Here is a 27,025-nt window from a genome sequence, read left to right as displayed (position 1 = left end):
GTGCTTAGAAACTTGGCTGAGGCCAAAGTATCTATTAGCTCATCTGCCCTTGGGATGGGATGGGCATCAGTCCTAGTGACTGCATTGAGACCCCTTTAGTCCACACAAAACCTCATCTCTCTCTCTTGCCGTCTTTGGTGTGAGGTTTAGGCACAAGGACTACTGGACTAGCCCAAGGGCTATCTGAGGGTTCAGTGACTCCCAAATCCAACATCTTTTGGACTTCTGTCCTTATACAGTCCCTGACATGGTCAGGTTGCCTGTAGATCTTATTCTTCACAGGCAGACTGTCCCCAGTGACTTGGAGTCAGAGAAAACATATGTCTAAACTGGCTGAGAAGTTTTCTGCAGTCAGTTTGCTGCTGGACAGTGAGGCTGCCTGCCAAGGCTACACCATCTACTGATCCATCATCAGGGTTCAGAGAGAGCATGTCAGGGCGTGGGTCACTCTCTTCCTCCTGTCCTTCATCTGTAGCCATGAGCAAGCCCATGTCTGCCTTGTCAACATATGGTGAAAGTCTGTTGACATGAAGTAACCTGTGGGGACTCCTAGGGGTTCCAAGGTCTACCAAGTAGGTGACCTCCCCTTTCTGTTCAATAATTGTATGGGGGCCACTCCATTTGTCCTGGAGGGCTGCTGGGGCCACAGGCTCCAACACCCACACTTTCTGCCCTGGCCGATAAACAGTCAGTACAGTCTTTTGGTCATGCCAGGCCTTTTGCAAATCCTGGCTAGCCTCAAGGTTTTTAGTTGCCTTTTTCATGTATTCAGCCATCCAGGAGCGGAGACCAAGTACATAGTCCACTATGGCCTGTTTAGGGGGTTTGAGAGGTAACTCCCATCTCTCCTTTACCAGACACAAAGGACCCCTAACAGGATGGCCAAACAAAAGTTCAAAAGGGCTGTAACCAACCCCCTTTTGTGGCACCTCCCTGTAGGCAAACAAAAGGCAGGGCAAAAGGATGTCCCATCTGCGCCTAAACATTTCTGGGAGACCTTTGATCATGCCCTTTGAGGTTTTGTTGAATCTTTCAACTAAACCATTGTATTGTGGGTGATAGGGTGTGGTGAATTTGTAATTCACTCCACACTCCTACATTGCAGTTAAGTAACTTGACATAAAGTTTGCATCTCTGTCAGATACTACCTCCTTAGGAAAGCCCACTCTTGAGAATACACCCAAGAGAGATCTTGTCACTACAGGTGATGTAGTGGTCCTAAGTGGGATTGCCTCTGGGTACCTAGTGGCATGGTCCACCACCACCTGGATAAATCTGTGCCCAGATGCAGTTTGAGGATCCATGGGACCAACAATGTCAATCCCAACCCTCTCAAAGGGAACCCCCACCACAGGTAGTGGTATCAGGGGGGCCTTAGTGGTTCCAACTGCCTTACCACTGGCTTGGCAGGTCACACAAGAGCGACAAAACTCCTTAGTGTCTTCAGACATGTGGGGCCAGTAAAAGTGACGGACAATTCTGTCCCAAGTCTTGTTCTGGCCCAGGTGTCCTGCTAAAGGAATATCACGGGCTAGTGTCAATAGGAAGCCCCTAAACGTCAGAGGTATAACCAACCTCCTGGAAGCACCAGGCTTGGGGTCTCTACACTCTGAATAAGGGAGCCCATCATCCCAATATATTTTATGGGTGCCACTAGCATTCCCAGCAGCTTCATCAGCCGCTTGCTTTCTGAGGGGTTCAAGAGAGGGGCAGGTTTTCTGCTCCTGGCTCAGATCTTCCCTGGAAGGGCCCCCTGTCCCCAATAACTCAACCTGGTAAGGTTCAAGCTCCTCTGGGAAAGTTCCTTCTTCAGGCTCCAGATCATCTCCCTGAGGAGGCTGATCTGTTCTCTAAGTCAGGGGGGAAGGCACTGCCTTAACCCTACTGCTCCTCCTCTTGGGAGGCACCTGGTCCATGCTTCCAGAATCCAGGGCCTGTCCAGTGTTAGACATTTTGGCCTGTGACCTAGTCACCGCAAAGACATGAGCAGGGATCCCTAGCATTTCTGCATGTGTCCTGAGCTCCACTTCAGCCCAAGCTGAAGTACCAGATCATTGCCAAGCAAGCATTCAACTGGTAGGTCTGCACTTACCACAACCTTCTTAAGGCCAGTTACCCTCCCCTGGAGAAGTTAACAACTGCCAGAGAATGGTCTATTCTGACATTGCTAGCATTGGTCACTGGGTACATTTCACCAAGTATAATCTGCCCAGGATCCACAAGATCTTTTGTCACCATTGTGACACTTGTTCCGGTGTCCCTGAATGCCAAAGCCTCTTTTCCATTTATCAAAGGCTGCTGTCTGTATTTGCCCACATTACTGGGACTCACAAAGGAGGAGATATCCATGCCTCCATCACAGATCACGACAGCCTGAGTTGGAACTCTGACTAGGCCAGACCCCATCTCAGAACCCAGGGTTAACCCTACTGCACCCTTATTCTGAACATTACCACCACCAGTTGTAGCTGTACTAGGGGGAACAGTTGAAATGGTGATTGGAGTTGGGTCTTTGGACTTGGTGCAATCACTTGTCCAGTGAGTCTTCTGTTTACAGATTTTGCACTATGGATTCTTTTGGCCTTTTCCCTTGTTAGACTGTGAATCCCCACCTGAAGAAGATTTTGGGGGACCTTTTGAAGACATCTGGTCTTTACCTTTCTCCCCACCCTTGTCAGAGTTTTTAGGATCTTGCTTCTTGGGTTCACCACCTTGGTTCTGTACCTTCTGCCTCACCCTGGTTCTGACCCACTTGTCTGCCTTCTTTCCCAATTCTTGGGGAGAGGTCAGATCAGAGTGCACCAGGTACTGGTGCAACAGCTGATTCTGACAATTATTAAGGATCTGCTCCCTCATAATCAAATTGTACAATCCTTAGAAGTGATGCACTTTGCTGTCAAGTAACCAACCCTCCAGAGCCTTAGTAGCACAATCTACAAAGTCCACCCAGTCTTGATTCTGTGCCTTTTGGGTATCTCTGAACTTTAACCTGTATTGTTCAGTGGTTAGGCCAAACTCTTCAATCAATGTACTTTTCAGACTGGTATAATCATCTGCCTCCGCCTCTCTAACATTGAGGAGCTTATCTCTACCTTTGTCTGCAAAGGAGAGCCATAAGATTGCTGCCCACTGCTCCTGGGGGACCCTTTGAACTTTACAGGCCCTTTCCAGTGCAGTTATCCACTTGTGGATGTCATCCCCACTCTGGTAGGGAGGGACAATCTTATTTAGATTTCTATGGTCATGAGACCTCTCCTCATCTCTAGGGAAGTTGCTGCCACCATGGGACTCTAGTACCATCTTTTTTCTAGCTCTGTAGAGCTCTAAGTCCTCCTTATCTAGGGCTACCTGACTCTTTCTGATTTTGAGCTGCGCTTCCTCATACTTCAGCAGTCTCTCCCTCCTCTCCTGGGAGGTTTCCCTCCTATGAGAGGAAATAGAGGTCCCTATATATGAAACAGAATGGTTAGACTCCTCTTAGGGAGATCTAGACCTTCTAGGCTCACCAACAACTCTTCCTGGAGGGACAAAGAGGGGGCCATTGTGCCCCCCCCCCCCTCATCTTCCAGGTCAAGATCATTGTCATCTTCCTGGTCAGCATTAGAGGTCAGGTCATGGGGAATTCCACCCCTAGTCCCTTCCTCATGTGCTGCCCACCCACTCTGCCTACCCCTTCAGACGCTATAGGTCTTCTGAGATCATCCAGCCTGAGTACCCCTATGAGATGCTGGGTGGTTGGACTTTTGTCTGTCCTCAGTTTCCTAGTAGTGCATAATGCTCTCAATTCCATGAATGGGAGGTTATCATACATGGAGACAAAAAGCCCATTGGCTTCTGGCAGGGACCCACTAGTTCCTGGCCTTGAAGACCTTACTAGTGTGGTGTGGTGTGGTGTATTGCACTACCTACTCTAGTGTGGCCTACTAAACTCTCGAGTTGTAGAAAGGGTGTGCTAAGCCCTTAACACACAACTCTAAGTTCATTAGAACTTACTGTATTCTAAAGCTTGTATTATATGTACCTAGGGTACCTTTAGTGGTTTTCAGTTAGTCACTCAATTGAGATTATCTGATAAAACAGTAGCAAGCTGGAATCCCACACGCTGCACACCAATGTGAGAAGTTGGCCTGGTATATGCTGTCCACTAGTTATAGTGGGCACCCTGTACCAGTCTAAACAACCCCTTATTGATGATAGGTTAAAGACAACCTTTATTGAAAGCTATCCTAGTGGTTGCTGTGGAGAGCAGCCTTCAGGCTAAGTCTTGAAGGAATATAAAGTAGCTTGTTTTACCAGTCTATAATCTCTTGAATGGCTAAATGAAAGACAACCACACCAGGTATATATATAAAATATATGTATTTATTTCTAAACACACCCTCCTAGTCTCTTTATGAGGCTAGAGGTCAAAACACATAATTTACACTTCAAATAGTACAGTACAATAGCACAAATACACGTCAGGCCCTAGTAGCGAGCCAAACCAAATACTAAAATAGTGGTATAAGTACCACGACACAAGGCCTAGAGCCTGTAGAATCGCTGGGACCACAAGGAACCACCCAAGGTAGTGACACAGGGGACCCACGGGGGCCGTGTGCAGTGTGAAAACACAGCCCCGAGCTCCCGTTAGCTTCTATGGGGAAAGTCGCGGTTAGATTTTCAAAGATTAAGGACCTTAGAAATGAGTCGGACCGAACCCTTTGGGACTTAGGAAGTTCTAAGGTCAACACCCACGGGAGCACCGGAGTACTCGTGTTACCTCACCCAGGGAAGCCGTGTGCATAGGTGTCAAATGGTGTCGGCTCGCGTCGTCAATTTCAATGGGAGCTGGTGAAGAAGTGCTGCTGCCGGGAAGATGCTAAGTGTCCGAAGAGATCCAAGCCTGGATCGAAGTCGAGAAGACCCTGAAAGCAGAGGGGACAGAGTCTGGGTCACTTGCCAGTGACCAGGAGCACGATAGGAGAATGCCCACCGAAGTCGGTTGATTTCAGGTGAAGAAGGTGAAGCTTGACTCTTCAGCCACGAGGACCAGGAAGTGTCGAGGACGACCAGGAGCTGGATTCGAGCTGTCCCACGAAGGATGTCGAGTGCTGCAGCGTCGGTGCCCGGATTGGACACAACAAGCCTTGGCAACAGCAACCTACGCAGAAAGGAGAAAGATGCTTCGGTGCAGACCAGCAAGGTCTGAGGGACTCGCCACGCGGTGGGGAGCCGAGGCATGTCTGGAGCAACCAGGGAAGCCCAAGGAAAATCAAAGTTGCCTTCTCAGGGCCCCACCAGTCGACGGACCAGGGATCGCGAAGGAGCCTCGAGCTGAAATGCAAGAAGCGGGCTCACGGAACACTCGTGGAGTGTAGGCCCACAATCTTCGGTGCAGATGGTGCTCGAGGTGGGGGCTCCAAGTAACCCCAAGCACGACTTCAAGAGACATCGAGAAGTCAATGCACTTGCAAATGTGCATTGTCCTGTGAGGTGACCAGGAGTTCCGGTTCCACGCTACTCACGAGGGCTGCGGGTCTCAGCTTTGCTGGGGACTCGGGTCGGCCTGTGAGATGTCTGGAAACCTTCTTCCTGGGCTGCAATTACTTCGGAGTCCGGCTGGAGCTTCGTAGATGCAGACCGGCAAAATGCTTCGTTGGAGCCTGCCAAGCAGGGGAGTCACTCCTTGACCCCAAGGGAGATTTCTTCAGTCCCCTAGTCTTGAGTAGAGCGTCGAAGTTCCAGGATTCAGCTTCAGAGTTTCGTCCAGGGATATCTAAAGTCCTGTTGCCAGGGGTTCCTTACCTATACCTAGGGAAGGGGTTGGGCTAGCTTTGGGGAGCCACCTATGGGAGGGTTTGGAAAGAGGGGTGGCCACACCCATTTCCTTTGTCCAGTTTCGTGCCAGAGCAGGGACTGGAAGCCCCTGAACCGGTTTGAGCTGGACTATGCACAGGGACACCAAATGTGCCCCCAGTGCAGGACTTCAAAGCACTCTGAGAGTGCTCCCACCCAGCCCCAATATACATAAGCCTGTCTGGGATGTGGTTACACCTCCCTTTGATAGGAAACCTATTGTCCAGGCCTCCCTGTCGAAAATTTCGGTCAGCAGCAGGAGGCCAGACACGTGTCTGTGGCTGCAGCATCCATTTTGTGATGCCAGGGCTCAGTTAAGTTGGTACTGGGTATACCGGTGCTGCCATGTCTCTCCCTCTAGAAGGGTGGGATCATATTCTTACATCAGGAATTGATGTGGGGGTATGATTCCAAGGTATTTGACACCAAACACGACATGTTTCCGTGCAGTCAGTCCAAAGTTAGCATTAACCGTTTTAGTTATAATGCACTTAAGAGTATATGGTCAGGCTGTACCACTGACAACCCCGAAGAAGAGATTCCAAAGGCACCCTCTCACATATAACCAAGCACCCTGCCTTCAGGATTGATAAGGCCTGCCATAGGGGTGACTGATAGGTTACTATGTGCAGTGATAGGTGAGGTATAGTGAACCTATACCTCAGTAAGGGGTGCATGCACCACCTTACCCAGGCTGCAGTAGCAGACATGTGGTGTCATTATGAAGGGCTTTCCAGGGGTGGCACAATACATGCTTCAGCCCCTGGTAGGCCTCTTGGGTACCTATGCCCTGGGTACATAGTATACCATATACTAGGGACTCACAAGGGTACCCCAGAATCCAATCTTGAGTGTACCTAAAGTACATGCAATCAATTTAGGGAGGAAGCAGCTAGGCTGGGGTCCTGAATAGCAGGGCCCCAGTCAGACTAAAGTCGAAAAACATTGAAACACCAGCAAAAAGTGGGGGTAACTATAAGAGGCAGAGCCTACTCTCCTACACCTTTTATCTTTGCACCCCATTAACGATTCTCCACAAAAATGTAGAAAATGCTACAGGTCTAGAAAGCTTTGTGATAATACGTTAAACGGGGGAATTCCTAACTTTGGGAATACTAACTATAACTGTGGCACTCAGATTTAATGTGATTGTTTTTCTTTTTATCTATTGTATTTGTTATGTATTTCTTTATTGGTTTACATAATCATGTGACCATAAATGTTTCTTTTAGTTGTTCGTGTAATATTTCTGAAACTTTATATTCGCAGTCTAGTTTATGTTTTGGGCCTCCTTGCTACGTTTAGTAGAATTGTGCTTTATATGAAGCCCAAAGTGAATGAAAGCCAATCATTGTTCTAAAAAAAATAAGATTATTAGTTTTTTTCTCCTAATGGCCAATTATCATATCCTCCATATAGTAGTTTGACTAGCTCACTTCTAGGTCATTTTTTAAAAATTTTGTTGCACAGGGATGCATAAAAAATATGTTTTTGTTTGGCTTTTGGGGACAGTTTTATTTTGTGAGCCAGAGAGCATGTAAAGAAAACATATGTAGAACAAGATGTATTCTATTCATATGGATTTGTTTATAGGTTTCTATTAGGATGTGACCATAAATCGGTCTTTCTGTTCATGTAGTACATCGTAAACTTTACATATCCAGTTTAGCTTATTCTTTGGGCTTTCTTGCTACTTTTAGTAGGATTGTGCTACAAGAGGTCACTAAGTTGAAAAATCTTATAACTTAAAAAATACTTACTCTATTTACCTGTAGCACCAAAAGTATATTCTGCGACCTCTAATATCTAATGCTGACCAATTTCAGCAAAATCCGTCAGGTGTATCGTGCTACGTGATATGCAATTATCTATGTAAAATGCATTGGATTTCAAACCTGTTTTGGGATCCCTCCCTTTTTTCTTTGCACCCCCTTGACCAAACGGCCGGAAACTTTCAGTCCTCCGATAATGTGTGGGGTGCAGCAAGTCTGCTAAGTTTCTCAGAAATTCATCAAACGGGTGCAAAGTTGTTAACGGATAAAAGTCCCTATCTCTGGTGACCCCAAGTATAACTACAGCACTCTGTAATATATATATATAAACAAGCATTGGCAATGCCAATAGGTCTCGCCGTATAGTGCCGTTTAGATAGTTGTAAAGAGTAGTGTTAGGATACAGTGCTGTTTTATAGAGCATAGTGGTGTGCAGTATAGATTTGTAATGATAGATGAGATTATGATTTTTTGAAATTTATTCTCACATTTGTGAAAGTGAGAGCTCTTGGCGTTGTAAATTATATAATTTTTAGGTCTCGCCTTGCGACGCAGGGCAAAGCGTTGCTCGCTATCGGCGAGATCTATTGTTGTCGACTTGAAGTCAGAAGCGGGACAGGGCCTGTGCACGCGCATACCGCAAGGCATGAGCTGAGAACGCGTACGGCTCGCGGCGTTATTACAACTCCTGCTGGCACCATACGCGTGCACATCTCCTGTCTGCGCACGCCGCACTTACGTGAACACGTGTGGCCAGCGTGTAATTAAATCTACAATCCCCAGTTGTCCTTGCACCCCCTCCAGTGTCAGCCAGTCATGGGTTGGAAGGGAGAACCAAAGGATTTCAATTGTGAACGCGTATGACGGCGTTAGATTAACTTGCAGGAGAAAAAAGAAACAGACCTGTGTTTTTTTTCCTAAAAGCTTTCATGTCAATTGCAAGCAAACCTACCCCACCCTGCATGTTCTAGCTCGCTAGAAGCATTCCGTATAGCCGCTTTTAAAAACCCTATCCTTATCTCATCCCCCGCACGCTCCTGGTTGGGCCCTTACCTCGGTTGTTGCTCTGTTGGCAGCCGGCAGCTCCACAATCTCCACAGCCTACTCACAGCCGCCTCTGCCTCACCCTTGTCTATAGCTTTTTGGCATGGTGGTGCAGCAGTCATCCCCTGCCAAGTCCCAGTTCATGGCTAGGCTTCTCAATCGCGTCGCATCCCCATTGCCCAGCACGCCCGGATAGCCAATATGCACTCTCACGGCGTGTCTTCTCTGGCTGTCTCAGCACGCCTCGACAGGCAATGTGTGCGTATGGCTTGTGGCGTTTGAACACAGCGCGCGCATGGCACTTGTTCACTTCCCTCCCTCTCACACAGCAGATGGAGCGGCCTAAAGAGCAATGTCGTTTTACCTCCTTGCAGGAGCAGGTTGTGACAAGCGATGTCCACACTTGCTTTGTAGCAAGGGATCGGTTCTTCGTGCAGGTATGAATGCAAGCGTAACATATAGACTTGAATTTGCGATGCTGCCTTGTTTTCTCCAGCAGTGGCGTCTGCGGGAAATTTCTATCCGCGCATGGCGCTATTGGAGCAAGGTGATGTGCCAGTAACCATGGCTTTCTGCCATGGCACAATATTGGGTAGAGACAGGCGCTCAAATATCAGCATTTACCGAGCATGGATGACTGCACCACCTATATTTGTAAAGCGCATATTAACAAGCATGTGGGCACTTAAAAGAACTTCTCAATAGTTTACACGATGTCTCAACCAGAGTTATCGTTTGTGGTGTTAGGTAAGCAAAATACTTTTTATTTAGAAGGGTGTGGGATAACTATCTTTCATGAAAAGGTTTGTTTTGCGCTGCACATCAGCTAAGTCACTTCAAAGTATTGGAACAGAAACAAAAAAAGCATTTCCAATGCAATGTATCTCGCATTTGCGAGCGTTTGAGCCATTGGCATTGTAAATGACAATGCCTTTCATTTATGTGTTGGTTTAAAAAAAATATAAATAAAAGGCATTGTCATTTACAATGCCAATAGCTCAAACTCTCGTAAATGCGAGACCTATTGCATTGCAAATGCTTGTTTAATAGAGGAGTCGAGAGGACTAAGAATGAAGATTCAGCACTAAGAGAGAGACGGATGCAGCACTGCCTAGAGGACTAGAAGTGAGGAATTGCCAACAGGACCAGAGTAGCAGCTGCAGCACTGGCTAGAGGAATTAAAATGAGGAATTACCACTATGACCCGAGAAGCAGCTGCAGCGCTGCATAGAGGACTAGAATTGGAAATTGCCACTGGGACCAGAGAAGCAGCTGCAGCACTGTCTAGAGGATTGAGAGTGAAGAATTACCGACTGGGCCAGAGAAGCAGATAGCAGTACTGCCTAAAGGACTTAGAATGAGGAAATACTGATGAGAACAGAGAAGCAGCCAGCAGCACTAGCTAAAAGACTAAGAATGAGGAATTACCATTTGGACCAGAGAAGCACCATGCCTTGCAGCAGAGGGCATGGGCACTGCTAGGCTCGACCTATAAAGCGCCCACAGGTGTGAAATAAAGGGGCAGAGTGCCTGGTGGTGGATGCACAAAGTGGACTCCAGACTACGCATCCTTGGTTTCCAGCAATTCTGGCATTCGTCGGTGCCGTCTGCTGGCTTTGAGAAAATCTTTGGGCACCAGCATATATTATCTTATAAAGTGACAGCAGTGCACAAAAAGAGGCAAACCCTTTCACACACAAAACAGAAAAGCACAAACATGCAAACGTAGAATGATACACATTCAAGAAAACACACAACAGATTAACGCACACAACACAAAAATCCAGAATCTCACAACTACACACATAAAAAAAACACGGACTGCAGTGCGGACATACTGAAATTTACTGTCATAGTCACAGACACACAAAATAAAGAGAATTGCACAAGGAAACACAAAGAGGCTCTTTACACACAAACAACAACATAAATACAATAGAAACAGACACCACTCACAGCATGAACTTGACCTGAAATATGCAAAGCAATACATAAACACAAGGCTATAAACAGCGAGGAAGCAGTCCCCTTGCGTCATTAAAAACATACAGAGTACAAATGTAAAACACGCACGGTATGGCCGGTTTGCTTTTGTTGCAGTGTCGGATTTATTTTTAGTTTCCGTTTTGGCACAGCCGTCATAGCCCTGCTTAACTGGAAGAAACAGATGATGCCTGGACTTGGGGAACAAACTGTACAACAGAACAAATGTGTGCTTGTACAGTGGCATGGGACTTACCTAGACAGGTCTGCTGTTGTTTTGATGAGTTCTAATTTATCGAATACTATAGAGAAGCAATTCTTGTTAATAAGCTATCAGTTTCAGCACAGTTGGATGATGACAATAAAAAGGGTATCAATTGGAACGATTGCTATCCCGGCGCTTCCCATCACAGTGCTACGGAGCCAATTCCATTGTTCACTAAATAAATGTGAAATTTCTCCAGTGTCTTTCTTTATAGTTCTTCTACGGAAGCACTTTAACCCTCGGCCTGCAGCCTGCAGTTTTTTGCCTACAGTAATGAACCCTCTCAGTGCACAGTTACAAAGGCTTCAGAGTGCTTATGTATGACATTGTCGTAATGTCAGAGTAATTATGAGTGACATTCGATGACTATGACTGACACTTAGATCAAGCAATGAAGAAGAAGGAACATTAGTAATAGAAAATGGGGGTGCACGAATGAGATAGTCCAATGAGCCAAAGCGTTGTAACTAAATGTCCTCTTTAATTCAAATTAAATTTCAGTAGATAAAAGGAACACTATACTTCATGGAAATCGCAAGATTTGTTCTATTTTCAAGAACATATACATTGATTCAAGCCCTGATGAAGTTCCCCTTGAGGGAATGAAACGCGTTGGCTGACCATTCCTTTTATCTACTGAAATTTAATTTGAATTAAAGAGGACATTTAGTTACAACGCTTTGGCTCATTGGACTATCTCATTCGTGCACCCCCATTTTCATTTATTTATGTTGTATTGATCTGGAGCACAGTAGCGCCATTCAGCGGCTGGCGTATGGGGTTGATTGCACGACAATTATCACATTTATCTTGAGAACTGATGTGAGGTGCGGCAAGAAGAGCCCGCCGTTGTTGCAGTTGGAATGAAGAAGAAGGAAACCTATAAATATCAGACATAACATCCACAAAGGTGCCAGGTTTTCAGTGTACTTATGAGCGACATTCAACCCTTAAATGTGTGACACTTAGATTGACACTTTGTCACAAATAAAGCCAACCAATGAAGTCTATGGAAAGAAATTACACCCTTTTCAATTAAAATCTCTAAAATATCTTGAAAGTGCTCCAAACCCCCTGAAATGGAAGTTAACACTTGCTTCAGAATGAACACTAGGGGCCTCATTACAATTTTGCTCGGAAAGGCTCCGAACGGCATTCGGATTTTCCTAACCCGTGTAGAAACCCATGTTTCTGACTGACTCAGAAGCATTTCTGACCGACCAAATGCGATATAAGGTAACCGCAGGAGAGAAGGAAACTTACTTCTGCTGCTTGATGTTTGTGCAACCAGAAGCTTGTTGTGCAGGTTATAAAATTGTGGACACCAGGGCATCGGGTAAGGCCTCTGCACTGAAGCGCAATGGGAGATGAGGGTGATGTTATCAACAACATACGGCAGTCCACAAGTGGACAAGGAAGGGCAAGAACAGCACAGGCCCTCACTGAATGAGCATCTGCAGTCTGTCAAAAAAATATAAGAGCATAGATTAAAAAAATGCTTTTACCAGCAAGGCAGAGCTCATGTCCCCTGACGCCCAACAATGCCATTAAAATCCACTCAATTCAGGTTGTCTCCAGCTTAGTGTAAGATTAAAATTACACCTGTTCCCCCTAACAGAGACAGCAAGTGCATAATTCAGCATGAAACAAAAAGATAAAAAGTAAAGAAATCACGGTAAAAGCATGTCTCACACCATGACATTTTTAGGTCTCGCCTTGCGACGCAGCGCATGCGTTGCTCGCCTTGGCGAGATCTATTGTTGTCGGTTTCTTGGCCGTAGGGGGACAGGAGATGTGCACTCTCCCGGACAGGCGTTTCAGTACAACACGCACCCGGCGCGCTTTCACGTTCCCTCTCTGTCTCCTTTCCAGCTCGCCCACCCCGACTGGAGATGTGCTCGCGCTCATGAGAAAACGCAGGCAACTTGTTCTGTGGCTCGTGAGGTTATGCTTCTAATGTGGAATTATTTATCTTCGACGGACTTTGGACTGCTGGCACGCAAGGATGCACCAATGAAATCTGTTAAAGCAACCTATCTTGCGTGTGTAACAATAAAGTTAGTCTAATTCGCAGAACTTCTGTGATTGGTGAAGAGCATCTAGAAAGTAATCTGCCTCCAGAGGGCAGCATCCTCCCAGAAATCCACACTCTCCATCGCTAAATGCGCCAGTCTCACATTCATAAAACCGTAGCCAGGTGCAATTTATGTTGGTGGTAAATATGTAAAGGAAGGAAAAACGCAGACCGGGTGGTACATTATGGATGTGGTTTCTTGTTTAAATTATGTTTCAACTTCTCAAAGAGAGATTTCACGGGCAATGCAGCCTGCAGAACGGAGATGATCTTATCAAGCAGGTGCCCGACCTGAATAAACATTTATGGGCAATTAGCGGGCTGTTAGGGCGTGCTCATTTCTAAACATCAACCAGATACGAGTAAGTGAGTGGAAGGAAGCGTCGGCCGCTGCAGGAAACCAAACTCCGGGTAACCACGGCACCGCAGCTTTGTTTTGAAATGTTTTTTTGCCATTCATCCTGCCCATACTGTATCATTCACAACCTCAGGGCGGGTTTCAAACAGCGGGTCAAAAAACACACTCCGGTCGGCTCAGGGCGAGGTACAATAATTGCTACTATCCGCGGTGTACCGCGCAGTGCGAGAACCGGCAAAGCCAATCGTCTGGACTGCTTGCTGTATCATGAAAAGTGTTCGCAAGCTTGAGAAGAGGGAGGGAGGGACTTGATAGCCGCAGTCAAGGCTTATTTTCCACACACTAATTGCCTCATTAGAAGTCCTCTGGATAGATTGTCCTAATCTTTATCTCATCACCTGTATCTACAGTGACTGTGTGCCTTTGCTTTCTGCACTTTAAATTGAAATAGAGCCTGCCTTCCTCGAAGGAAGCACATACGGTACTTTAGGCTGCTGGCCTCCTGAGATGCCGTGACTGTCTTCGCTTTCTGCACTTTTAATTGAAATAGAGAATAGCCATTTTTCCTTCTGCCTCAGCATTTCTAACACTCCCGTCCACAAGATATGTATTTTAAAAGTGGGGTGTGCAGGGGGGACTCACTGCATACCTGAGACTGCACATTCGACAGCTCTTCTTGAGAGAGAGTGTGGACAGACATGCACAGTGCCGCACGAGAGGCCTGTTGGCACATGTCCACGCGCTGATATCTGCAGCTCTCACAATGTGTAAACTCAAAGGCTGCTTCGAACTACTATTCTTTCTGAGCGCTACAAATCTCACATATTTAACCGCAGATTCATTCACTTTCTCGCGCTCTCTTTCTAAGTGTCTCTCTCTCAAAATCTCGCTCTACCATCCTTCCTCTTTCTCTCCCAATTTACCAGTCCACCCATGTCTCCCAATATCTCTAGTCCCTCTCTCTTTTTCACATTTCCCTATCCCTATCCATTTTCCTAATCTCTCTCTCTCTCCCTCATTCTGTCTCTCTCACCTTACCCATCCCCTTGTCTTTTCATCCCACTTTCGCCCTCTATCTTTCTTATTTAATCCACCCCTCCTTCTCATGCAATATCTCACTCCCTCTCTATTTATCTTTTATGTTACCCACCCCGTTGTATTATCTCACCCCTTCTCTTGCTCCCTTGTCCTGCTCCTTCACCCAAGTCGCACCATCTCTCTCTCTCTCTCTCTCTCTCTCTCTCTCTCTCTCTCTCTCCTCTTTCTCTATCACCTTACCCACTCACCTCTGACTTCATCTCTCTCCCCTTTCTATCTTGCTCTCTCTCCGTGCCCATCCACCCATGTAGCCCCAGCTCGCTCTCTGGCCTTAACATCTCTTGTTTCTTCTCATCTGTATCTCTTTCTCGTATCTGTGTTTTCCGTATCGCTCTCCCCCATCTCACATACTCATCTCACTCTTTTGTTTCTCTGTCTGCCGCTGTATCTGCCTCATATCTCCATCTGTCTCTTGTTTCTATGTCTGACACCCTATCTGCCTCTTATCTCCATCTATCCGCTGCCTCCGTCAGAGCACTTCAAATGCTTACATTTTCCAAAAATGTAAAATAATTATTTCATTCAAGCATCCTTACAGGGGTGAGGCAAGAGACACGCAAGAGTGTGTGCATGTATATGTGCGAGTGCATTCCTGTATGCATGTGTGTCTGAGTGTGCACATATGCACATGGTATATATGAATGCCTGTGTGCTTGTATATATGTGCATGCATGTGTGAGTGTGTAAATGTATCTCCTCTTGGTAATGTTGTATGTGCATGCTTGCTTCTGTGCATGTCTATGTGCACGTCTGTGTCTGCTTGTATGTGCTTATTCCTGCATGCGTGTGTGTCTGAGTGTGTGTGCATGCTTGTATGGTTGCTTCTATCTGTGTATGTGGCTGTTTCCAAATGTGTGCATGTCTATGTGTACGTTTGTGCCTGTGTTTATCTGTGCTTGCACGTTTGTATGTGTCTATCTGTGCATCTATGTTTATTTTGGAGTTTTTTTTATTGCACATAAAAGGCCCAGGGAATAGGTGAGAGCGCTTTTCTAAAAACAATATCTGTGACAGTAACTACTGGCTGGGAAAAGATTAACATCATTAATCCCAGTTTAATACTTGAATTCAACAATCAGCAACTGTATGGTGACAGATTAAACTTTCAAGAGATCATGCCAGTGCTAAACACCACGTGTCATGCTTTTTTTTTTGCTTTCGTTTGAGCTACGATGTGTTTGTTGTGTAATCTGAGATTATGCAGTAGGTTGTGGATTCTGTGTCATGTTTGTGAAATACATAGTCCTGTTTAAAATCTTGTGGCTTCAGAACCATATAATTGCATTGTTATTACTTTTTTCCCAAACAGCATATGATATTACTCTTGTCTCCCCTTTCACATAACTCATAACCTAGTTCCCATTTTCTGGTTATCCAGCACCACAAGGTGATATGAATGGCAATAGCGCTTTGCAAATATCATCACTCCACTACATACAAAAACCAAAAGTAAAAAACATTGTCATTTCTAACACCAAGAGCTCTAGCTTTCAAATATGCGAGACCTATTGCATTGCAAATGCTTGTTGTTTATTGTGCCCTAATGCTGTTAGACACACGTTGCAGAGTCTAGGGGTCAAATGAATACAGGGTAGAGAGAGTTTGTGACTAACCTGACTGCTGCACAAGTGCCTGGGTGAGCGTTGTGTTGGGGCTTTGGTCGCACTGGGAAGGGGCGACAGGCTGCAGCAGGCAGCAGTTCAAAACTGTGTCTGTGGTGATGACGAGTCACACACAGCTCTCCTCTCATCGCTCAGAAGTATGTCACTCTGGCTGGCCGTCTGCAGTCAGTGATACTAAATATCTGAATACTCATATTCCAGTGCCATCGCTTCTCCCTCACGGTACCTCAAGTTTACTGGAAGCCTGCATGTCCGACAGTCCTTTCTTTCCTGCGTGGGCGCCTTTGCAGAGGAATAACTGCCCTCATGGACTCAACTTAAATACTCATTCGCGCCTGATTAGGATCCACATGTGTGTCCAAGAGGCCGGGCTGGGCCACCTGAAGAACTCAATTTGTTTTTCATGGAAACAGTGTATCCAACTTTCCTAGTCACCATAACAACTGGTTTCTCAGACCCAAGGCAGGCTTAATTGCTTGACAGGCAAAAGCAGCAGTGCACACATTAAGGGCTGTGCGGGAGGCTGCTTTTTGGAGCGCCTAACAGTGTTTCGGCGATATAATGCACAAAACCACCCGCAGAACACGGGAAAGCATGCTTTATTATAAACACAAACACTGCATTTTAGACTGGAGAGGCCATCACACGCTATAACAGTGTGATGGCCAACAGAATATTATTTTAACTAACATAGAAAAAAAAACTGCTATGCCCATACAGGAGAAGGAAGGAGGGGCCATCACATGCTATAGAGTGTGATGGTCAAACAAAACGTTCTCTGACTGAAATCGCCAGAAACAGAGCTAAGCACACAAAGGAGGTACAGTTACAGAAATGCACTAATAGCAAGCCAGTATTTCTGAATGCCACAGATAGCAGCCAATGGCAATCGGTGGGTTTGCCAGAGTCCATAGAAAAGGATACAACAGGTCTTCAAGGCTCAACCTAATTAGAAAATTCTAAACTTATAGTTATAACTCATATGTTCGAGGCATATGAGCTGCAGATTGTACACTTAGCATAGATCGCCATCTGGTGTTGGGCCCGGATGTTTGCAGTTTGTTTTTCTTCTTGGACAGTCTTTGGAAGTCACGAGTTTGGTGACTCCTCCTTCGGTCCGTACTGCGCATGGGCTTCGGCTCCATCCTCAGATTGTTTTTTTCCGCCATCGGGCTCGGATGTGATACTTCGTGCTCCGGCTTCGAACTTCTACGGTTCCAGCCTCGACGGAAAATCCTCGTATCTTCGAGTTTCTTCATCATCATCTTCATCTCTCGAAGCGGCACTTTTCTCCATCCCGTACATCGGCACCGGCCTTCGGGCCCTCCTCGACTCCGGTCCCGGCCGATGGAAAGGACTCCGTTCAAAAAGTGCCCAAAATGTGGGTCTAAATTTCCCCACACCGACCTCCATCAGGTGTGTAATCTTTGCCTCTCTCCAGAACACGAGGCCAGAGACTGCCCCGCCTGTAAGTCTTTTCGATCGAAGAAAACCATCCGGGATCGAAAAGCTCGGCGCACCATGGCGCACTCATCGTCTGCAGCTCCACCGGACATCTTCGGAGACGGCGCCGAAGCTTCGGGGCAAACACACACCGAGCAGGAAGAAGACGTCGTCAGCGCTTCCGAAGCCGACGACTCCGACGTGGAGGACATCACACCGGCGCAGCGGGCCGTGAGTACTGTGCCCCCTCCCACCCCCGCGCCAAAAACCAAAGAGACTCAGGTTACTCCCTCGCCTGCCGGCCTGGGCAAAACCAAGACCAAAGCTTCGATCACCCCACCTTCGGGCTCGGTGTTGAAGCATCCAAAGTCTCACGGCAGCTCGGGATCGAGCCAGCCGACGCCCGGTGCCGAAAAACAGCATCCGGCAACGAAGAAAGCAATATCCAGCTCGACTCCGAAGCCACCGGTGCCGAAGCCTGGACTCTCGGTGCCGACCAAACACAAACATAAATCTGTCGGCACCGACGCTCCGACGCCGAAAACTCCTTCGACGCCGAAAAAACAGGAGGCCCCAAAAAAGCATGGCGCACACAAACCATCGAAGTCCTCGGCTCCGAAATCACCGGTGCCGACGGACGATTCGACGCCACTGGCTCTGTTTACACCAGACCCTCTACAAAAGACTCTGTCCAAAGATCCAAAGACTGGACTATTGACTTTAATTATCAAGAAAAGACGCCTTGATACTCCGGCTCCTCCTCCACCACCCAAAAGGAAGGACTCTGCTACTTCTCCCCTCAGAGTGCCCTCCCCACTACCGCCTCCCCTACCTCCTCCACCACCTCCACCCCCTCCCCCTCCCAGGTCTCCGCCACCTCCACCTCACTACGATCCGGCCCCATCCCCAGATCCGGATGATGGGGACCCGGACAATTACCCGGCGGACGTCCCAATGGATCCCACTCCACCAGGGACCCCAGACCCATGGGAGGATTACAATAACCCTGATATACCAGATATACCTCAGGACGACCTATACCCATCCAGGCCGTCTCCTCCAGAGGACTCCTTAGGGTTTCATCATTTAGTGCAGAGAGCAGCACACTACCATGGGGTGGACATGCACAGTGAACCAGTGGAAGAAGACTTCCTACTGGACATATTTGACATACAAGACAAATCCACTTCTATTTTACCCATGCTTAAGGGTGTCACCAAGCACGCTACAGAGGTGTTCAAAGACCCTGTCAGGGCCAGAGTACTGAACCCTAGAATAGAGAAGAAGTACAAAGCGGCACCCACAGACCCTGCATACATTAAGGGCCCTGCTCCCCTAGATTCCCTAGTTGTCTCCACAGCTAGAAAGCGGGCTAACTCCCAATCCTCAGGAGAAGCCCCACCGCCAGACAAGGAATCTAAACTTCTGGACGCGTCTGGTAAACGCACCGCCTCCCAAGCTGCAAACATATGGCGCATTGCAAACACACAAGCACTGCTCGCGCGATATGACAGAGCACACTATGACGAACTAGAGGCTCTTATGCAGCACCTTCCAGAAAAACACAAGCGCAAGGCTCATGACCTGATACAGGAGGGTAAACTAATTACAAACACCTCCATTAAGTGTGCCCTCGATGCAGCCGACACTGCTTCTAGAGCCATAAATACAAGTGTCCTGCTTCGTCGCCATGCCTGGCTCAGGATCTCAGGGTTCAAGCCTGAAGTCCAGGCGTCCATACTCAATCACCCCTTTGACCAACAAACTCTCTTTGGGCCAAAGGTAGACGAAGCGCTGGAAAAGATGAAAAAGGACACAGACACAGCAAAGTCTATGGGGGCACTCCAAACACAAGCCTCTAAACGTTCCTTTCGACGCTCGTCCTTTCGTGGCACAGGCAGAGGCTCCTCCACCGATAACGCCTCTACCTCCTACAAGTCCCCTCCTCAAAATGCCTTTTCAAAGGGCAATCAAAGGGGTGGTTACAGAGGCAACAACAATAAGGGCAGGGGCAAAACCAACAACACCCGTTCTGCCACCCCACCCGCACAATGACTCCCCTCCGCTCCCCCCAGACCATCCCACTCCGGTCGGGGGCAGACTACAAAACTTTATCCACACATGGGAGTCCATAACATCGGACAAATGGGTGACCCAAATCATTCGGTCAGGGTACTGTCTCGAACTAACATCTACCCCACCCAATATCCCACCAAGGCACCGTCCAATGTCTCAAGAACATTCCACACTGCTCAAACAAGAGGTACTCTCACTCCTCCAAAAACACGCTATAGAGCAGGTCCCCGTCAATCAACAAAATCTAGGGGTCTACTCCCTATATTTCTTAATACCAAAGAAAGACGGGACCCTCAGACCCATTCTCGACCTCCGGCCTCTAAATGCCTACATACATTCAGACCATTTTCACATGGTCACCCTACAACAAGTCCTCCCACTCCTGTGCCAGGGAGACTTTCTCACAACCTTGGATCTGAAAGACGCATACTTTCACATTCCAATACACCCCTCTCACAGGAAATACCTCAGGTTCGTGGTGGACGGGCAACATTACCAATTCACGGTTCTCCCCTTCGGGGTCACCACCGCACCACGGGTGTTTACCAAATGCCTAGCAGTAGTAGCAGCACACCTCAGACGTCAACATATTCACGTCTTCCCTTACCTAGACGACTGGCTGATAAAAGCCGCGTCCTACCACCAATGTGTGCAACATACAAACAGCACCATCCAACTGCTCCACCAGCTAGGCTTCACGGTGAACTACCAAAAGTCCCACCTCATACCATCTCACACAAAGCAATATCTCGGGGCCACTATAGACACCTCCAAGGGTATTGCCTATCCAAACTCAGCGAGAATCACAAGCATTCAAGCCTTACGCAAAACATTCCTTCCTCAACACTCTCTTCCAGCAAGAGTGTTTATGAAGCTCATAGGAATGATGGCGTCTTGCATCTTCATAGTGCCCCATGCAAGACTCCACATGCGTCCACTTCAAGAGTGTCTAGCACAACAGTGGAACCAGGCCCAGGGTCAGCTGACGGATCTGGTGTTGGTGGACGGCCGCACACATCACTCTCTGCAGTGGTGGAACACCACAAACCTTTCCAAAGGGCGGCCGTTCCTGGACCCGGTTCCTCAGGTGATTCTAACAGCGGACGCATCGCTCTCCGGCTGGGGAGCGCACCTCCTACACCTCACCATGCAAGGTCTATGGACGCCACAGCAAAAATCGCTCCACATCAACCATCTGGAGCTCTTGGCGATCTTTCTAGCCCTAAAATCTTTCCAAAAACAGATTTCGAGCAAAGCAGTCCTCATTCGCACAGACAACATGACTGCGATGTATTATATACAAAAACAGGGGGGGACACACTCTCCCCAGCTCTCCCGCTTAGCCCAGAGCATATGGAGATGGGCAATTCCCCAAAACATCTTTCTCCTGGCACAGCACGTTCCAGGCGTACAAAACACCATGGCAGATCTGCTCAGCAGACAAACGCAACAACTACACGAATGGGAACTCCATCCACAAGTTCTTCACCCATTCTTCCAACAGTGGGGGCATCCTCACATAGACCTCTTCGCCACCCACGAAAACAAAAAATGCCCAAGCTTCGCCGCCAGATACCCACACCCATTTTCCAAGGGCAATGCGATATGGATGAACTGGTCAGGCAGATTTGCATACGCCTTTCCACCTCTCCCACTAATTTCATTAGTGGTCAGGAAGCTACAACAGCACTCCCTCACACTCATTCTGGTAGCTCCCACGTGGGCCAGGCAGCCGTGGTACACCACGCTACTACAACTATCAGTGGTGCCACATCAAAAACTGCACCTATCCCCATGCCTCCTAACCCAGAACCATGGAGAAATCAGGCACCCGGACCCAGCTCAGCTCAACCTGGCGATCTGGCTCCTGAGATCTTAGAATTCAGATACCTTAACCTTCCCCCTGATTGCATGAACATCATCATGGAAGCCAGACGTCCTACCACTAGAGCATGCTATGCCGCAAAGTGGAAAAGATTTGTAATTTACTGCCGTAATAATACAATCAACCCTCTAGATGCATCCATACAGCACATTATATGCTATCTGCTCCATCTTCACAGGTGTAACCTGGCATATTCATCCATACGCCTACACCTAGCAGCGATCGCTGCTTATCTACAAAACAGACAGCATTTATCACTCTTCAGAGTGCCCGCTATTAAAGCCTTCATGGAAGGCCTTAAACGAGTAATTCCTCCCAGGGCACCACCTTCCCCTGTATGGAATCTAAATTTAGTTCTCACACGACTAATAGGTCCGCCCTTCGAACCAATGCACAAATGTGAGCTACAGTTTCTCACCTGGAAAACAGCTTTCCTTGTAGCTATCACTTCCCTTAGAAGGGTTGGTGAAATACAAGCGTTCACCATACAGGAACCCTACATACAAATGCATCACAGCAAGGTCATACTTCGCACAAATCCGAAGTTTCTGCCCAAAGTCATTTCCCCCTTCCATCTCAATCAATCAGTGGAATTACCTGTCTTCTTTTCGCAACCCCAATCTGTTGCGGAAAGGGCCTTACACACACTTGATGTGAAAAGGGCGTTGCTATACTACATACAAAGAACGCAACCCTTCAGGAAGACTAAACAATTGTTCGTTTCCTTCTCTCCACCACATAAAGGCAACCCTATTTCTAAATCAGGGATAGCTAGGTGGATTGTAAAATGCATACAGATTTGCTACCAAAAGGCTAAAAGAACATTATCTGTTCCGCCTAAAGCCCATTCTACAAGAAAGTTAGGGGCTTCTATGGCCTTTCTAGGGAATATACCCTTAGATGACATCTGCAAAGCAGCCACATGGTCTACACCGCACACCTTCACAAAACATTACTGTGTAGATGTGCATTCCAAGCAGCAAGCTAGAGTGGGCCAGGCTGTACTAAAGACACTATTTCAAACCACTGCAACGGATACCGGTGGTCGCCGCTAGGGTTGGGTACTGCTATATAATCTATGCTAAGTGTACAATCTGCAGCTCATATGCCTCGAACGGAATATGCTACTTACCAGTATGCATCTGTTCTTGGCATGTAGAGCTGCAGAGTTGTACACGCCCACCCGCCTCCCCGGCTACCTGTATCCGTTCCAGTACATCTTATTTAGATACTACACACATGGGTTTCTCACTGTGATTACCAAGCTCCATCATTTCCCTGTTGGCGAAAAACAATCTGAGGATGGAGCCGAAGCCCATGCGCAGTACGGACCGAAGGAGGAGTCACCAAACTTGTGACTTCCAAAGACTGTCCAAGAAGAAAAACAAACTGCAAACATCCGGGCCCAACACCAGATGGCGATCTATGCTAAGTGTACAACTCTGCAGCTCTACATGCCAAGAACAGATGCATACTGGTAAGTAGCATATTCCTTATAATTTGCGCACCACGTTCAAATTTCTCCTCCTTATCTAGTGTTCTCACCTCACTTGCTAAACCGTATTAGCTATAACCTGCACCTTCTCCATGCACAGGTGATACCCTTCCATATTACATCACTTATACCGTGTAAAATCATAGCATTCATAGCAACACTTATGACATATCAAGTGATATCATTACGATGGAGACTCCACTTCTTTGCAGAATAGAAGGTCTGTAAAATGTGGAAAGGAAATGACAATATGTGAGAGTCCAGGTAAATGAGCAAAGAGGAGTAAGCTACCATACAATGGACAAAGGGCCAATCTAGTCCCTCCGATCCCAGACAACTGGCTGCAAGTACGGTGAATGATTCATTAATTAAAAATACATTAGCTGTGCTCCTCGTCATTATGAGATTCATGTCCACAAGTTGACAACCACTCAAGCCACTAGTCTGCATTATAAATAGGGCTCTCAGTTTTATGGATTTTTTTTATAGTTCTGTCTGTATTTATATATATATATATTTATTTTTTGGCATCTTATTGTTATTTACCCATCTTTGTTTTGTATTTTAAGAGTACATGAAGTTGTACAGTGGTAGACTTCCACATTTATTTAACTGATAAACATGCACTAATATGTTAATGTTTATCGTATTTTAGCACATTAAACAGCTACATATAACAAAACACTACACCCACAGGTAAATTTGAGAATTAACTGCAAATATTTGTTAATAAATGCCTGTATTTAAGGTAATTGTGTCCTGTTTTTTAATTCCCCATGCTGTCTATCTGCTCAGTTATTGCCCTGGAATTCATGGAAGACACATAGTCACTCTTAAGAATCCCAGTGCACTACCCTATATTTCACCCTATACCTCTCTCAATATCCACCTTCACTCTCTGACTCATCCCAAACCCCGTTCTACTACTATGATCTCCAAAATATCCCTTTCTAGATACTTCCCTCCTCTATCCCTCCCTGGATCACCCCAAAGCTCATTTTAATTTTATGATCTCCCAAACAAGCCTTCTAGATTCTTCCCTCCTCCATCTCTCCTCATACTCATCCCAAACTTTTCCTTACTCCTATGATCTCCCAAAAAACACCTTCTAGACTATTCTCTCTCCTATCCCCCCTTATCCTTTGCAATCCAATGAACAGACTCCTGTTCACCGTTCAAATTAACTTGAATTTTCGCTATACTAATCAGCCACAAATCCTTTTTGGGTTCTAGAGTGGTGTGCTACTCGCCGAAAAGCGCTTTGACGCCTCGTCTGGGGTTGTACGCACTATATAAATACAATTATAATTACAATAATTAGCAGGACATAGTGCATGAATGAACTCTGCTGCTGTCCGTGGTAAGAATGCCTCATGTCCAGCCTTTATAACAAACAGAATATTGAAATATGGGTTTTTTCATTTGGGAATATGTTGATTATACAAACACTCATGAAAGACCAAAACTGAGCATGAAGTGGGATTACCAAGATGCCAGCACAATACAGAATGAATCTCAAAACGGGCAACATACTCACAAGCACTGATAGCTGTAGAATATTTAATAGCAACACACTTCTATGAACCTATTTGGCAGCATTGCTTCAGTTCATCTTCAACTTAAGTCTGTAGAACATTTACAGATTGTATAATGCGTGTATGTAGCAAGAGCAATGGGGCTAAAGCAGAAATGGAATTTAAAAAGGTTCCAGACAATTAGGATTAAGTAGAGTAAGGAAAAGATTGAGTTACAGGCCTATTGGGCTCTACTGTGTTGCAGCAGGCAAAGTGGGTACAATGTATAGAACCAGCAGGTCTAATGCCAACATAATTTGAATTTCACAGGTAGAGCACTGCCGTCTCTGAGCAAGAAACAAGTTCTGCAAGACAAGAGGTACCTCCTTTTGGCATTTGCAATTTCAAGAAATGTCCTTTTTTATGACTCAACCCATTGTCATATCTAAACCTGGTCCTTTTTTCTGTATCACCGTTCCCTGTCACTTCACTGACTGACTTGTACTTCTTTTTCTCACCTCCTTTTTTCTTGTTTTTCCCTCTCTGTTAATTCTCTCCTCTGCTCTTATCCGTCTCCCATCTTTTGCATTTCTCTGTTTATCCTCCTTTTTCATCCCTGTCATCAATCTCCTCATTCGCTTTCCTTCTTTTGCTTCCTCAGTTTGTGTACCTCTCGTCTATTTGTATGTTTCTCTTTTTCAGTCCTTTAGCTCCATATCTGGAAAGGATCTTGAAAGGATTTCTGTTCCTAACTTTGTCTACTCCTCTTTCTTTTATTTCCAACTATTCCGAGGCTTAGATGCTCTCAGAAAATCTGCATGATAAGCAAAATGCCTTCAACACATATAGTGCACAGTGAACGTCACCAAATGGTATGAAGTACAGAAAGCTGCAAATCCAAGACACCTGGTCTTGCCACTCAAGGTGTTTGCCCAAGCCTCGATTGTCAAATCCAGCAGTGCCAGGCCAAAAGGCAGGGCTGGATACCTGCCTAGCTTTAAGTGCATGGGCAGTGAATTTGAGGGTTCTGTGATACTCTAGTTAATCATAACTGGTCGGAAGTGACTGTTTAACGTTTTTGATCTTAAAGTTAGCTTTTCAGAATGACATGGGAATGCTGTCATGAAATGAATTACTTACTCCTCAAAGTTATGACCATTGCATATGGATTTTAACCAATAAGAAGCCTAAAGATAATTATTGGTTATTATAACATTAAATAGTATTCAGGACTTATCGCTGGGGGGGGGGGTGTGTGCTGAAAAATCGAAGTCATTTTGAGTAAGCACCTGAAAAATGTGAGATGTGTTTCGGGAAACTTAGCATTATTAAATAGCGATTCCTAGTAGGTTGCAAGTCGACCTACTTCAAGAATATTAATGAGGTAGTTCGCAGTTTGAGACCCATTACAATGATAGCCATCACAGGGGTGTTAGCCTTCTGGGGTCAGCAGACCACCATGACTATCATTGCTTTTTTAAATGAAGCACTTTGTTTTAATTCAGCTCGTTTTCCTTAATGGAAAATGGGATACATTTAAGAGGGAAAAAATTACACTTTTAAGTTTTCTTTTTTAAGAACGGGGCACCACTGCCTGCTCTTGAATTTTTTTATTTATTTTATTCTCAAAGGGGAAGGGTCTCTTGGGGACCCCTTCCCTTTTGTGAATGGGGTATCACTTATTTCGAAAAGCTGGTAAAATATTAATATTTTTTGACAAAAATTTGGTCATAAAACATTACTACATATTACTGTGATTCTGTATTTGGTAGGGGTGCACTAAACTCGCCCCTTTCAAAAACCGAATCACATAACCAAGTTGCGATTCAATAACAAGTTAAGAGAGAGTTGGTTTTGTGATCTATGGAATGTGGTATAACCCGTTAGTAGAGTTACTAGTTCTTGCTAAATTAGATTTTGATATTTTACAGCACTGTAATTTTCAATTTTAAGTTGACTGCCATCAAATCAGTGCAGGAGAGGCGACTCTAGGAGGGAGAGGAGTCTAGCTGGAGGCGAGTCTAGGAGGGAGAGGACTCTAGGATGAAGGACAGTCTAGTTGGAGGAAGGAAACTAAGATATAGGAGAATCTAGCAGGAAGGAGAGACTAGCATGGATGAGTCTCTAGGAGGAAGAAGAATCTCTTAGGAGGAGAGGCTAGCATGCAGGTGAGTCTAGCATCGAGGAGTGTCTAGCATCAAGGAGAGTCTAGCATCAAGGAGAGTCTAGGATGCAGGCAAGTATGGCATAGAGGAGAGTCTAGTATAGAGTCTAGGATGAAGGAGAGTCTAGCAGGAGGCGAGTCAAGGAGGGAGAGGAGTCTAGGATGAAGGAGAGTCTAGCAGAAGGTGAGTCTAGGAGGGAGAGGAGTCTAGGATGAAGGAGAGTCTAGCAGGAGGCGAGTCAAGGAGGGAGAGGAGTCTAGGATCAAGGAGAGTCTAGCAGAAGGTGAGTCTAGGAGGGAGAGGAGTCTAGGATGAAGGAGTGACTAGCAGAAGGCGAGTCTAGGAGGGAGAAGAGTCTAGGATGAAACAAGAGTCTAATTGGAGGAAGGAAAC

The 27,025-nt window shown here is 46.2% G+C and overlaps 1 protein-coding gene across 3 annotated transcripts in view; it reads left to right on the top strand.

The window, feature by feature from the left end:
• LOC146783128 (uncharacterized) overlaps window positions 1-27,025 on the top strand; it is a 389,572-nt gene that overhangs the window by 21,269 nt on the left and 341,278 nt on the right. For 2 of the 3 annotated variants that reach the window (XM_085639291.1, XM_085639289.1), the window contains exon 2: window positions 24,798-24,846. The exons of the other annotated variant lie outside the window; for it this stretch is intronic. The gene's annotated coding sequence lies outside the window, so the exon portion shown is untranslated. The remainder of the gene's footprint in view (window positions 1-24,797; window positions 24,847-27,025) is intronic. 3 annotated transcript variants of the gene reach the window in all.

Source organism: Triturus cristatus, chromosome 12 (genome assembly GCF_964204655.1).
Source record: "Triturus cristatus chromosome 12, aTriCri1.1, whole genome shotgun sequence".
Classification (NCBI taxonomy): Eukaryota; Metazoa; Chordata; class Amphibia; order Caudata; family Salamandridae; genus Triturus; species Triturus cristatus.
This window is presented reverse-complemented; position numbering and strand designations above follow the sequence as displayed.